Source organism: Bidens hawaiensis, unplaced genomic scaffold (assembly GCF_021521415.1).
Source record: "Bidens hawaiensis isolate Kalapana, Puna unplaced genomic scaffold, B.hawaiensis_p1.1 tig00075394_1, whole genome shotgun sequence".
Classification (NCBI taxonomy): Eukaryota; Viridiplantae; Streptophyta; class Magnoliopsida; order Asterales; family Asteraceae; genus Bidens; species Bidens hawaiensis.
In genome coordinates this window covers 23,111-36,301 of record NW_027506708.1, presented here as the reverse complement: position 1 = coordinate 36,301, position 13,191 = coordinate 23,111, and the positions used below count along the sequence as shown (strand labels likewise).

General features: G+C 32.3%; 2 non-coding genes across 2 annotated transcripts; one reads left to right on the top strand and one right to left on the bottom strand.

Moving 5' to 3' along the window:
* Nucleotides 1-8,012: 8,012 nt before the first annotated feature.
* Nucleotides 8,013-8,083, bottom strand: TRNAC-GCA (transfer RNA cysteine (anticodon GCA)). The gene has a single exon. It is a non-coding gene; the product is annotated as a tRNA-Cys (tRNA).
* A 753-nt stretch (nt 8,084-8,836) lies between these two features.
* TRNAS-GCU (transfer RNA serine (anticodon GCU)) lies at nt 8,837-8,924 on the top strand. The gene has a single exon. It is a non-coding gene; the product is annotated as a tRNA-Ser (tRNA).
* The last annotated feature ends 4,267 nt before the right edge of the window (nt 8,925-13,191 follow it).

Genomic DNA, 13,191 nt, shown 5'->3' with positions numbered 1-13,191 from the left:
CAGGTATAACACGTGCTTATCAGAATTCCGATTATTGCGGAAGGAATATTTTACCTGGTCTTCCCTTCTCGTCCCCGCTCCTAAACGGTCGAGTTGAAAGAGTAAACCAAACGTGGCCGAGATTATAGCATAAGTAGTTAATTAGCCGTTGTATTTCATTGTATATATATATCGAGTGATAGCTGATCACAAACACACAACACTTTAGCATTGAGAGTTCATAGAAACACTGTATTCACGATCAGCTATTATTCCACCATTTGTATCCTTTTTAAGCTTAATATAATTGGTAGTGATAGTTTTCACTACCCGAGGTTTTTGTGCAGGCGGGATACTAGTTACCAAGGGCTTTTCCTCGTATAAATCTCTGTGTTCATCGTTTATAACTGTTATTTTCATCGCATTAATCCATACTAGCACCAATCCTCGCTTACAAATTTGGTTCATTGATCCTTAGACCGATTTTTAACCAAAACAGTGTGGTAGTATGAAACATAGGTTCTTTAATAGAGACCCAAGTTCAATCCCCTGAGACATTACTTTGGAAAGGGCATGAATGCTCAATGAAGGAAGACCGGGATCTTTGTGATCTTCGGTTAGTTGCTGAGAGCATCCTGGTTTACCACCAATAGACCTTCAGGCGGGTGGTTTTCCCCAGAACTAGAGATAACTTCAAGGCGCTTAAGGGCTTCGTCCGGCTGGTTAGGTCAGCTAACGGTGGCATTTTTCCGTTTGGTCACCCCATACAGAGTACCTAGGTAATTATCTGTTTATTGGCTGTTAATAAAAAAAGGTGTTACGTTAGTTTTGGAAAGCTATGGTACTGGCGTTGGCAAATTAAAACTAGCTTGGGTGTAAGTTAGAATGTTACTTTACCTGAGTTAGGTCATTGTTTCTTAACAAGACCTCAATTTGATTATTTTCTTGTTTAAAAAAGACCTCAAGTTTAAAGTCCGCTTTTGACCTTTGAAAACTTTGAAGTCATCCGTTGGTGTTGGTTATTAAGTTGCTTGACAGGCAATTGCCCCAACATTAATTAAAATTTGTAATTAAAAAGATGGTTGTGAATAGGGCTGCACATGCTGCATTACCCGACCCGACCCGATCCAACAAATGCAAAAAACTGAGGACCGAAGGCCGGACCTTGTACTGAAATCGGGTTTCGGTTGCTTTCGGTGTCGGTCGGTCGGGTAATGGGTAGAGGACCGAGACCGACGAGCAGATAAATGGGTTGGCCTACTATCTGTAAATCCACGTAGTTGTGTAATTTATCAGATGATGAACTGAATGCGATCTGAAATGTGTTGAGGTTTAGCTCCGACGGTTCGAGAGAGAGAGAAAAATCTGCGTTTGGGTTTTCAAGTTGTACTATGATGATTTTAAAGAGAGAGGGGGACATGTGAGGGGTTTTACTCTAGAAGGTTTGAGATAGATGTGTTGGGTTTTGCTTCAAAAAAAAACCTTTTGGTTCTTCTAGAAGTGGCACATTCTTATAAAATTATATAAAAAAATAGGCTTGAGTTTATGCAAAATTGTAAACAATTGAACGTGATACAATTCTTAAAGTCAAGACAATCTAGTTTATTTTAACATTTATAATGCAAACTTATTTTAACATAGGAATGAGCTCGGTATCGACCGATACCAGTACCGAAAATCCCGATCCTGAAAATCGAAAATTTTTGGTACCGGTACCGAAATGTTCGGTTCGGTACCAGTATTTAAGATAAAATTCGGAAAATACCGGTAGCGTACCGTTCCCCGAAAACTCAAAACCTTGGTACCGATTCGATATCGACGGTACCAAATCGGTACCGGTACCAATCGGTACCATACTGATTTTTGCTCATCCTTCTTTCAACATTTATAACTTATATTATTTATTTTTTAATGCATTTAAAAAAATGTTAATGTTGGGTGTCAAGGTTTTCAAAAACTTTTAATTGACTTTACGTTCTTAATAAAAAAAATATTAAGACTAGTTCTAATTAAAAATGATGGCAAGCAACTGATTTTTTTTCCAATATATCCATAAAATATACTCTTTTTTTTTTCATCACAATCGAAGTTTTATATAATTTACTATAAAACGATTACAATAAAGTGGCAGGCAAACGGGCAACAAGCTGCGCCGCAACCCCCTTTTATAATCTATAATTTTATTAAAAGTGTTTAATAATTAAAAATAATGAATTTCTAGAATGATTAATATTTATAACTTTAAGTTTAAATTTACTAAATTATTATCTTAATTCAAAACACAAGAGTTTTATTGAATGAATTTGAGAAAAGTCACACATGCTAAGTTAACATCTACTCTACTAGCTGGTACAACACTTAGTAGCTTTATTCCAATTTATCTTTTCAGTTGTTTCTCTCCCAAAAATTAAAAATACAAAAGGCTATTGCATGTCTTCAAGATACAAACAACACTCTGTTTCATCTTCTTTCTCGGTCTCATAAGAACACTAGGTGGTTTCTCCGACTCCCATCATCGGCGGAAGAAGCAAACAACGAGCAGTGGTACTTGCTTTTCGGGTCGGGTCCGTCATTGTTCTGATCTTTCAGTCCAAAACCGAGACCGAGACCGAACCCGAATATAGAATGAAATAACAACCGAGTACAACCCGAACTATGCACTTTCGGTTCGGTTCGGTCATAAATCAGGCCGGGTATCAGGTATTTTTCGGGTTGAACCGATATTTGCACACCCCTAGTTGTGAATATTAGGTAGTTGCCCTCAACATTAAAAAAAAAGGAAGAAAAACTCAATAGAAGACACGGTAATCTTAAAAAAATGGTTATGAAGCCATGATGATTCAATGAACAATGTGAGAACACCTTTTGTTCAACTTTAGAATTAGACGCCGCATGCTATCGTTTTGAGAAGCATGGAACAATTTTCTTATGGAGAAATACACAATACTCAAAGATAGATCGACGAATACAGAATGCCAGATGAACCGACCAAATACGCATTAGTACGTGTAATTAGTCTCATCGACAGAAACCTCATAAAAATGAGACTAGGTTCAATAATACCACAAATTATAAGATCTTACTCCCAATCATTAAAGAAAGTCAAACTTGTTAATTTGATACCAAGAAACTTAGGAACACCGAATGAAGTTTTTTTTGTATTATGAGGTAGCTAGTTTTAGAGCACGTGTCACATACGGGATAATTCAAATTATAAAATTATAAGTAAAACAAATAATTACATAGCGTATATGAAAAAAAAATGTATTACATCTATGCTTGTATCTATACAATGTGTACATAAATTGTAAAGCAAAATGATTTTTTTAAATGAACTTAATAAAAAAAATGTCCGTAGCAAAAACGTACCCGAGAATGCTTCTTTCTATTGAAAAATTCATTCTTGGTGTTATATATGTATAATTGAAAGAATTTTGGTTATGAACTAATTTCGGAAATAAGACTTCTCATACGATAGTAGTTCTAACAACTCAACCTAAATACAAAAGGAGTGTTACCTTTATTGATATATTTATCAATTTACCACCCATAAAAGAAAAGTAGAATATTAAATTGTAACAATAGATGTTCTTCAAGAACTATGTTTTTCTGAGCTACACCATGAAAAAATATTTTGATAAGTTTCAGAGGGCTTCTCGACTTTGTCATAATGACAGCATAAAAAACATGTTAACCTATTCAATTTTGTGAATATTTTATTTCATTTGAGTATAGTTTAGCATGTCATGCTTCCCATACAATGTTCTGATCACCATTGAAAGAAAAATGAATGTTAACATAAATATTTCAAATTTGATAAAGTTAAGCATTGATAGGTATGGGGGTGGCATGTTGAAAGTGTTCGCAATGTTTTCTTAAATTTTAATAGTTGAGAGGAAAATAGTCAGTTTTTGTCAAATCCCGAACCATTTGATTATTTCAAAAAATGCCCTTAAAAATAAATTTGAAACCCGAATCATGATTAAAATTTTAGCTTTCATACTTTTGACATTATAAAGTCAATACTTTGAACCCATAACAAATTTGACGATAAATCTATTTTGCATTCTCAAACTTTTAAACATACTTAAAATTTTGATTTTTGACCCTAACAAATTTTGACCAAAATGTAGTTAACCTGTACCAAACAATCTATTTATCAACTTTTGACCCATAAAATCAAATTTAAGTTCCACAAAAAAACCGAAACAATTTTCATTTGAGAAACATTATTTGTTGTTGATTTTTGGAATTCACCAAATATTTTGAATATATAGTAAAATAATATGTTAATATTTATATTTATAAAAATATATAGATATTATATAAATATAGTGTAAAAGGAAAGTGAATAATTATTGATTTATTACATATATTAGGGTATATTAGTTTTGAAGAAAAAAAATTATGAGAATTAACTATGACAAGTGTCCATATTTATTTTACTGTATTAGAATAAGTAGATAGATATAGGTTTTGATTTAATTACATAGTGGAGTAAGGCGAAATGGGAATTTAAAATCAGCATATACTCTACATAAACTTTAATTACTTATAATAATACTAAGTTGAAAATATATTCCCAAATCGGGATGTTACAGAATTCCATCAAATGAGCAGAAAAATCGTTTAAAAAAGACATTAAAGGAAAACCAACATAAAGTTTTTAATTCATTTTCTAAAAAATCGTTAAAATAACTTCAAGGGTGAAATATAATTGATTTATGTATTTTCAAATAATATATCAGTTATCGGATACACTTTCACAATAAAATATTTTACTTCTAAATTGGTCTTAAGATTAAAGGAAAGAGAGCGAATTAGAGAAAAATGAATGAATTAATAAACATTTATAAATATGCAAAAATAAGTAAATAATATTAGGGTTGTAAACGTACCAAATCGAATCGGACGAGACGTTGTCTGTGTTCGTTTGTTAAGCTTTTGTCGGACAAACGAACGGTTCACGAACACTCTACCGAACAAAAATTTGTGTCTGAGTCCGCCCATTAAGGTATTGAGTTTGTTCGTGTCTGTTTGTTAATATTGTAAACGGACGCTACCGGCACAAGTTAACGAACGAACACTAACGGGCACTAGTGGACAAACTAACACACCGACACTAATTGACACTAATGGACAAATAAACACTAACGGGCAACTATGAACATTAATGGACAAACATACATAAACGACTCTAATCAACAAACATAAACGATTACATACTAATTCAAAAGTTCACCCACAAATCTGGAATTACACCACATGATATCCGAAAAAACTTAGCACTTAACATAGTAACGAAAACATAGTCATATAGAAATAATGTTTTGGAGTTTAAAATCCACAAATTTTCTAGTGTCTCACGAGTAACAAAATATAGTCATATCAAAATGATGTCTAAAACCCACAAATCTTCTAGTGTTTCACAAGAAACAAGCTTCAAATTCTTCATTCTTTAAGGAATTTCAATACGCACAACATCATTTTCCAACAATTATCAAAGAAAATAAGTATTACATATTAATAAGAAAACGAAAATTAGTTGAAAACAAATAGCATTACCTTGTTTTTCTTTTTATGAAACCCCGATGCCTGAGTGGTTAATGGGGATGGACTGTAAATTCGTTGACAATATGTCTACGCTGGTTCAAATCCAGCTCGGCCCAACAATTTGTCAATCTACTATCAGATGGTAGAACCCTTTTGTTCTTAAAAAATACCTGATACGAAAAAATACCTGGTACGAGAGAATAAAAAAGAATCCAAAATTTCTGCTAGATCTCTTCTTATTTCCCTGGGATTGTAGTTCAATAGGCAAGAGCACCGCCCTGTCAAGGCGGACGTTGCGGGTTCGAGCCCCGTCAGTCCCGACGGATCCAATAAGTACATCAATTCGCCTCTCGATTTTCTGTGAAAGAAGGGACAGAGAGCATAATTGAATTCTGAAGGGGTTTCCCTTCTTTTTTTCAGGATTCTGTCGAAGAAAGAACAAACCCTAAACTAAAAAATAACTAAAATAGTGAAGTTGATAGAATATTCCATCTTTTCTCCCGCGACTCATCTTTCTCATACTTATTTGTCTTCCAAAGAAATTTAGATCATTAAAATTTAGAACCTAATTCCTCTCTTTTTCCACTTCGCTTGTATTGTTTGTTGGGTTTTTGTAGTTGGGGCGGGTGGTTAGAGTTCGTTTGATGGTTCTATAAGGAAGACCTAAGGAAGGTAGGTTATAGAAAATAAAGAAAAGAAGGATAAATAAAGTAAAGGGGTTTTTGATTGGTCCGGGAATCCCATTTTGGATTTAGTATGGATAAAAGATGTTCGTATGTTATACTATTCAATTCTCGACGACGAATTAATTTAATAGCTCAGATATTGTTATTCATGATATTGATCCGATTCAAGATCATCGATAGGTAATGCATTCATTGAATTGACAGGTGAAAAATTTATCATCTCTATGGGATTAAATCCCGAGTTATTTTGAAAAAAAAAACCGATAAGATTATGGAAGTAAATATTCTTGCATTTATTGCTACTGCACTGTTCATTTTAATTCCTACTGCTTTTCTACTTATAATTTACGTAAAAACAGCCAGTCAAAATGATTAATTACTTTAAATGAAACTTGACTTCTGAATTCTTATCAATAGTTGAAGAAATCAAATGAAAAGTATTCTATTTTTGTTTTGCGCCTTAAATGAAATCAACGGGCTATAATCGGCTGTATTCTATGAGATCCGAGAGTATGGTAAGTAAGAAATTGATTTCTTACTTATCATACTCTCTATTAGTGTTATAGTAGTGTATAAAATTGTTTCTAATAAAGTTGGTATACTATATTAGCTTCTATCTTCAATATATGTAGTTATTAATCCATATATGGAATTACGTAGGACCCAATTCTATTTCTTTGATACATCTATTTATTCCGATGAATCTGAAATAATTGTTTTGTTTTACTGTTATAGAATACATTGATCCACTATAGTCCAATGGAATTTGGAAACGAAGATAATTTGATTTGAAAATGATTTCAATTCAAATCAAAAATGCGTTGCAGAACGATCTATAAAACAATTGATACCGTTTCATTCCTCAACTAAATTAGGAGTGCTTCTAAAGTCCACTTCTTCCCCATACTACGAGTGAAAGGGAAAATGTAACATTAAAGCAGCCCAAGCGAGACTTACTATATCCATGTGAATTATGTCCCTTATCTCTATGATAGAATTATTCCATTATTGCTCACTAATAATAGTAGAATAAATGGTCCAGAGTCAAAAAGGGATTCTGGGTGAACACTATTGATGAACCAATCAAAAAATCCATTTCAAAAATTTCTATATGATTTATAATCGGGAAAGACTAAACACAAGTAAAATAAAAAATCAAAACTACAAAGGAATGTTACTAATGGAACATCTAGTAATAAAATAAGAGGGCACATTCCTTTTTTTCTTGCCCTTCAAAGTAAAAATAAATCAATTGCTATCTATTACAAACTTTTTCCTATTTGATCTAATCCGTACCCTTTCCCGATTGTCTCTTTGAAGGAGTTGGGAGATAGTATATTATACTTTTGACGAGAGGTTAAAAAAAAAGAATCATTTTTTTCATATTTTTTTCTATAAATTATCCATCTCAATCTAATAGTGATTGAATGCCTGAACACTCAGAGATTCTCGCGAGCCTATATATGTAGATTACACAGTATAGAAATAGAAAGAACTTCCCCCAACCAGTAGTTAAATTATCTCCAATCAAGACCCAATAAGTAGACATTACATTAGTAGTAGAAAGGAATCGGGAAGTCTTGCTTCGACCATTAAAATCAAACATTAAAATCAAATCTTTCTTTTCATTTTGGATTCAAAGATTTCCGATTTCCAATCTTTTACAAAATCCCCAGAACGGATGTTTAGAATCAACCAAGTATTAACAGTCCCCTTATTCTGTTCTGGCTGGGTAAAATTAGGTTGAGTTATATCAGCAGAACAGAATAAGAGATTCCGATTCGTTTGCTGATGAGGCGGCACCCGGATTTGAACTGGGGAAAAAGGATTTGCAGTCCCCTGCCTTACCACTCGGCCATGCCGCCAAAACGATACACAATAGAAGAAATTTTTACCTTTTTTGTTGGATTACTCAATTTTAGTTTATTGTACTTGCATCCCCTTTTGAATCCTTTTTCTAACCAAACTTATCAAAATTAGAAAAAAACCCCTTTCCCCTTTTGATTGTCCCTTCGATTGATTGTATAATATCTCAAAACACACAATGCCAAAAAGCTTCCCCTCACTTTTCTATTGAAAAATCAAATGTATATTTTCACTCAAAAAACCAAAATTTATGACAAACGGGATATTCGTTGACTGAGAATTCGTCAATGATTCTTGGATTTGAATCTAAAATTTGGTTTGCCAAACGACATAAGAAAATACAAATTGATACATACTTGATTTATCCTTTTCTTGATTTATTCTTTTGAATCAAAAATCCTTCTCAATTTCCATTATAACAAAAATGATAAGTATATGTAAACCCCAGAACGGAAATTGTTACACGGGGTACTAAATTGGCTATTTAGAGTATGTTGCCTATAAATAAAAAAATGAAGGGAATTTTTTGTAACAAAAAAAGGCCCGGCTGGGTATTGGCCGGGCCAGGCCAAAAAGGCACTTCGAATAAAATAAAAGCAAGAAGGTCTTCTTTTTTTATCTTTCTATTTTGATCTTTCGAGCATCTAAATGGAATTGCTAATTCTATAATAACGATAAAGAATGTGAAAGAAATACTTAATTTAATCCTTACTTGATGTGTAATGTAACATAGTAATTATCTTTTTCAATTGGGAGAGATGGCTGAGTGGACGAAAGCGGCTGATTGCTAATCCGTTGTACGAGTTATTCGTACCGAGGGTTCGAATCCCTCTCTTTCCGTTGATGACTTTCTATTTTTTTTCTAGTTAAGTGTATGGAATAGCTAAAAGAAAATAAAAATACGAAGAAAATTGTAAAATAAAACAAGAAAAACAATTTATTCTTCACGTCCAGGATTACGTCCTGGATCATTGGATAGGAATCCAAAGATGAAGAGAGAAACAAAGAATATTACTACTGTGTAAACGTAAAGTTTGAGAGTAAGTATTACACAACCTCCAAGATCATTTTTTGAAAAAGAAAAACGAGAGAAAAGAAAAGATAATAGATCCTCCATTTTTATATCACATATCTTATTTTGACACCAAGAAATGAATTCTAAAATAGAAAAGAATGTTCAGAAATTCAAATGAAGTTGTGAAGTTGAAATTTTTCAAAAGAGTCTTTGATTACCAGAAATCACTTTCATACTCCCAATTAGATGTTGTAAACGACCCTAAGCTAATAAGGTATTTTGCCGGAAAGGAAAAAGGATTAAAATCGGGAAATGGAGCGAGCCGGATTTCTCACGGCTATTCGATCATTTCAATGTTTGAATTGAAGGTTCATACTGTCAGACTTATTTGATCTTATCAAATGTTATCATTTTTCTCGAATAAATCATGAATTCTATAAGATACTATTAAAGATCTTATCGAAAACTTACAGCAGCTTGCCAAACAAAGGCTAAAAGAAAAAAGAACAGGGGTATTACTGGCATAACATCTACGATTGGATTCAAAAAAGCATAGGCTTCGGGCAATTTGGCGAAGAAAAGACTACTCGGATAAAGGGCAGAATTAAGACAGATCAAACTAAAGATATTAAGCATAACAGACATTTTTTTCGTCGAGATAATTGCATTTTGATTGAGTTATTGATATAAGGAAAAATGAAGAAAGTAAGGTAGACAAAAAAATCCTTCTTTTTCCACTCAATCAAAATCCTCCAATTCTCAAAGGAGACTAGAAGAAATCATACTTTCATACAATATCTTACTTGAATTATATGTAATGATCAATAAATTAAGTTGAATTCTAGATATATACATGTCAAAATCCTAGCAACGAATCTATAATATCTATAATAAATTCTATAAAGAAGAAAGGTTTTATATAGATAGTTGGACTGGAATTGACGAACACTTAATACCAATATTATTCTTTATTAGTATTAGTGTCCAATAAAAATAGAAATGGGGTGTAGCCAAGCGGTAAGGCAACGGGTTTTGGTCCCGCTATTCGGAGGTTCGAATCCTTCCGTCCCAAAGCATATCCCCTGTACCCGAATACTTCTTTTTTGTTCAACAAGGTTCTGTTTCACGGTCTAATATTGGATAGAATAGTATTCCTCTTTCTTTTTTTTTTTTATTTTGAATGATTCTTTTCGGAATCATATCTGAATTTTTCACAAACTGAACTAAATCGAGTTCAAATGACATGCAAAAGTAACTAAACCCTTTTGATAAAGATAAGATGAGATGTAGAAAGATTACTTAACCTCAGGTTCAAATATGAAAATACATATAAAAGAGGAAGTGCTTAGCCTATAGGTATGTATTGTTATCAGATATGTATTGTTATCCTATTTTAGTGACAAAAAGTCTTTCTTTTTTTGTGAAAAAGGGTTTTCATACTTACTTAAAAAATGAAAATTTTTATATTTAACAATTATATTTATTTTCATTTTAAAAATTTAACAATTATATTTATTTTCATTGTTCGATCTATTTAGATTATTTGCTTTACATCATCGAGAATTCCATTCGAAAAGAAAAAATGATCTTTATTATGATAATCAAATGGAGTCTTTACTGTAAAACTTGGCTCAAATCATGATATAGAAGTAAGAAACTTTTTCAAGTATAAATATTTGTAATGATTCTTTATGGATTGAATCTTTAGGAAGTTTTGGGAAGTTGGAATTAGTAAGTCTATCTTATTGAGTCACTTGAAGAGGCAGAGTCAAATAGAATTTATTTATTTAGAATTTCTTTATTCGTGTGATTTCTGTTAGTTATGTTATTTCTCTATTTAGATTTCTGGATATTTCTGTTAGACATTTATTTAGATAGAGATTTATATCAAAATGTTCCATTCATACAAACAAGCCGGGGTCTTGCTAATATTTATTCATAAAAATATTGATTATCTATGTAGCTGTAGCTAAGAAAAAAGAGAAATAACTATGTCTCTGTACCGACTGAACCAATGACTATTCATGATTCCATAATTGAATCAATTCCATACCGGTTCGAAATTAGAGGAATGTTATGGTAAAACTTCATTTAAAACGATGTGGTAGAAAGCAACGTGCGACTTGAAGGACACGATCCGTTGTGGATTCTTATTCTTACATCCACCATTTTATATAGGAATGAAGGTGCTCTTGGCTCGACGTCGTTTTTCTATTCTACTAGAACCCTTCTTTTTTTATTGGGTTGTAATTATAATGTAAATAGTTTGCGATGGAGCTCGAGTAGAAAGTATTGATTAATTTCTCAGGGGCAACGATCTAGGGTTAATGCCAATCAATAAATTGGAACAACTTCGTAAGTATATCTTCGATATAGAAATCGAAAGGATCCGATTCGAGCAAATTTTAAACAAATTTGAAAATCCAAAAATTTTTGTTGGAACGGCTAAAACTTTTCGATTCACGGTGTATCGTGCACGAATAAACCATCGGTATGATTCTTTGATAGAAAGAAATCACAAAAAGGGGTATGTTGCTACCATTTTGAAAGGGTTAAGAAGCACCGAAGTAATGTCTAAACCCAATTATTTAAAACTAAGATAAAGGATCCCAGAACAAGGAAACGCCACTTCAATTGTCTCACGGATCCAAATACAGAATCCAAATCTATTTTAAACGAGACGAAAAAAGGAGGGTTAAAGACCACTCAAAAAACAAAAAGATTAATATCTTTAAGATATTTTAAAGATATTTTAGAATTCTTGAACTTGAGTTATGAGTACAAATGATTTTTTTTCAGGAAGAAAGCTAAAAAAAAAATGACTATGAGTTAAATTATAGACTAATTTTTTTATGAAGTCCTTTCCTATTTATTATAATTTTGTCCATAGACAAAACTTCTAATCATTTTTTCTCGAGCCGTACGAGGAGAAAGCTTCTTATACGGTTCTAGGGGGGTTTCTTTTTCATCTACATCTATCCCGATGAACCGTCTATCGAATCGTTGCAATTGATGTTCGATCCCGAAGAGAAGGAAGAGATCTTCGGAAAGTGGGTTTTTATGATCCTATCAAGAATCAAACTTATTTAAACGTTCCCGCTATTCTCTATTTCCTTGAAAAAGGCGCTCAGCCTACAGGAACTGTTCAGGATATTTTAAAAAAGGCAGAGGTTTTTAAGGAACTTTGCTCTAATCAAATGAAATTCAGTTAAATTAAGGAAATAAAAACTAAGGATATGATAGTGATTTCTATATCATTTTGGATATCTTTTCTATACTATGTTTTTTTATTTCCTTATTTTTTTTCTTGCTCTACTTATTTTCTTGCTATCTTCGTATCTATTTATCATTGCTTTTATAGAATCTTTTTCTAAGTAAACCTTATTTGGTGGATCCTTACAAATATAGAAAATTCTGACATTACCTGCAGTTTTCATTCGAACTCTAATACCAAGTAAGAAACAAGGAATCGAAGTTCGTTATTCGACTTATTATATATGGATTCAATACACTATTGATTGCATAAATCCTTTTTCTACTTTATCTTTATTTATTGTCCACCTAAACTAAAAATTTTAGTATATATGCATATTCAGTGCCAATCCAACACAAGTCTTTTCTTTTTCCTTTTTTTCAATTTGAGTTCTTGTACTTTTTCCATCGTTTTCTTTTATTAACCTTTATATTGACAATATTGTATCGAACAAATATAATTCATCGTGATAAGCAGCTCTATTTATTTCTGTCCCATAGGTTTTAGGTTTGATTTTTTACCTGTTGATTCAAATGATGGGTTCGTTGGATTAGCGTTGCTACTCGGATTTTTGGTTGAAAAAGTGGATAACCTAGAAATAGGGGATAGTCCAGCATTTTTTACATTTCTTTCTTTTGATTTATTTCTTTTTCGGGAAATTTTTTCGTAGATTACGTAGATTTATGGTTTGATTTAATCATTTTTTATTCTGTTTATTCTGATTGTATCTACATATCATTTTTCTATGTGGGTTGCTAACTCAACGGTAGAGTACTCGGCTTTTAAGTGCGGCTAGGATCTTTTACACATTTAGATGAAGCGAAGGATTCGTCCATACC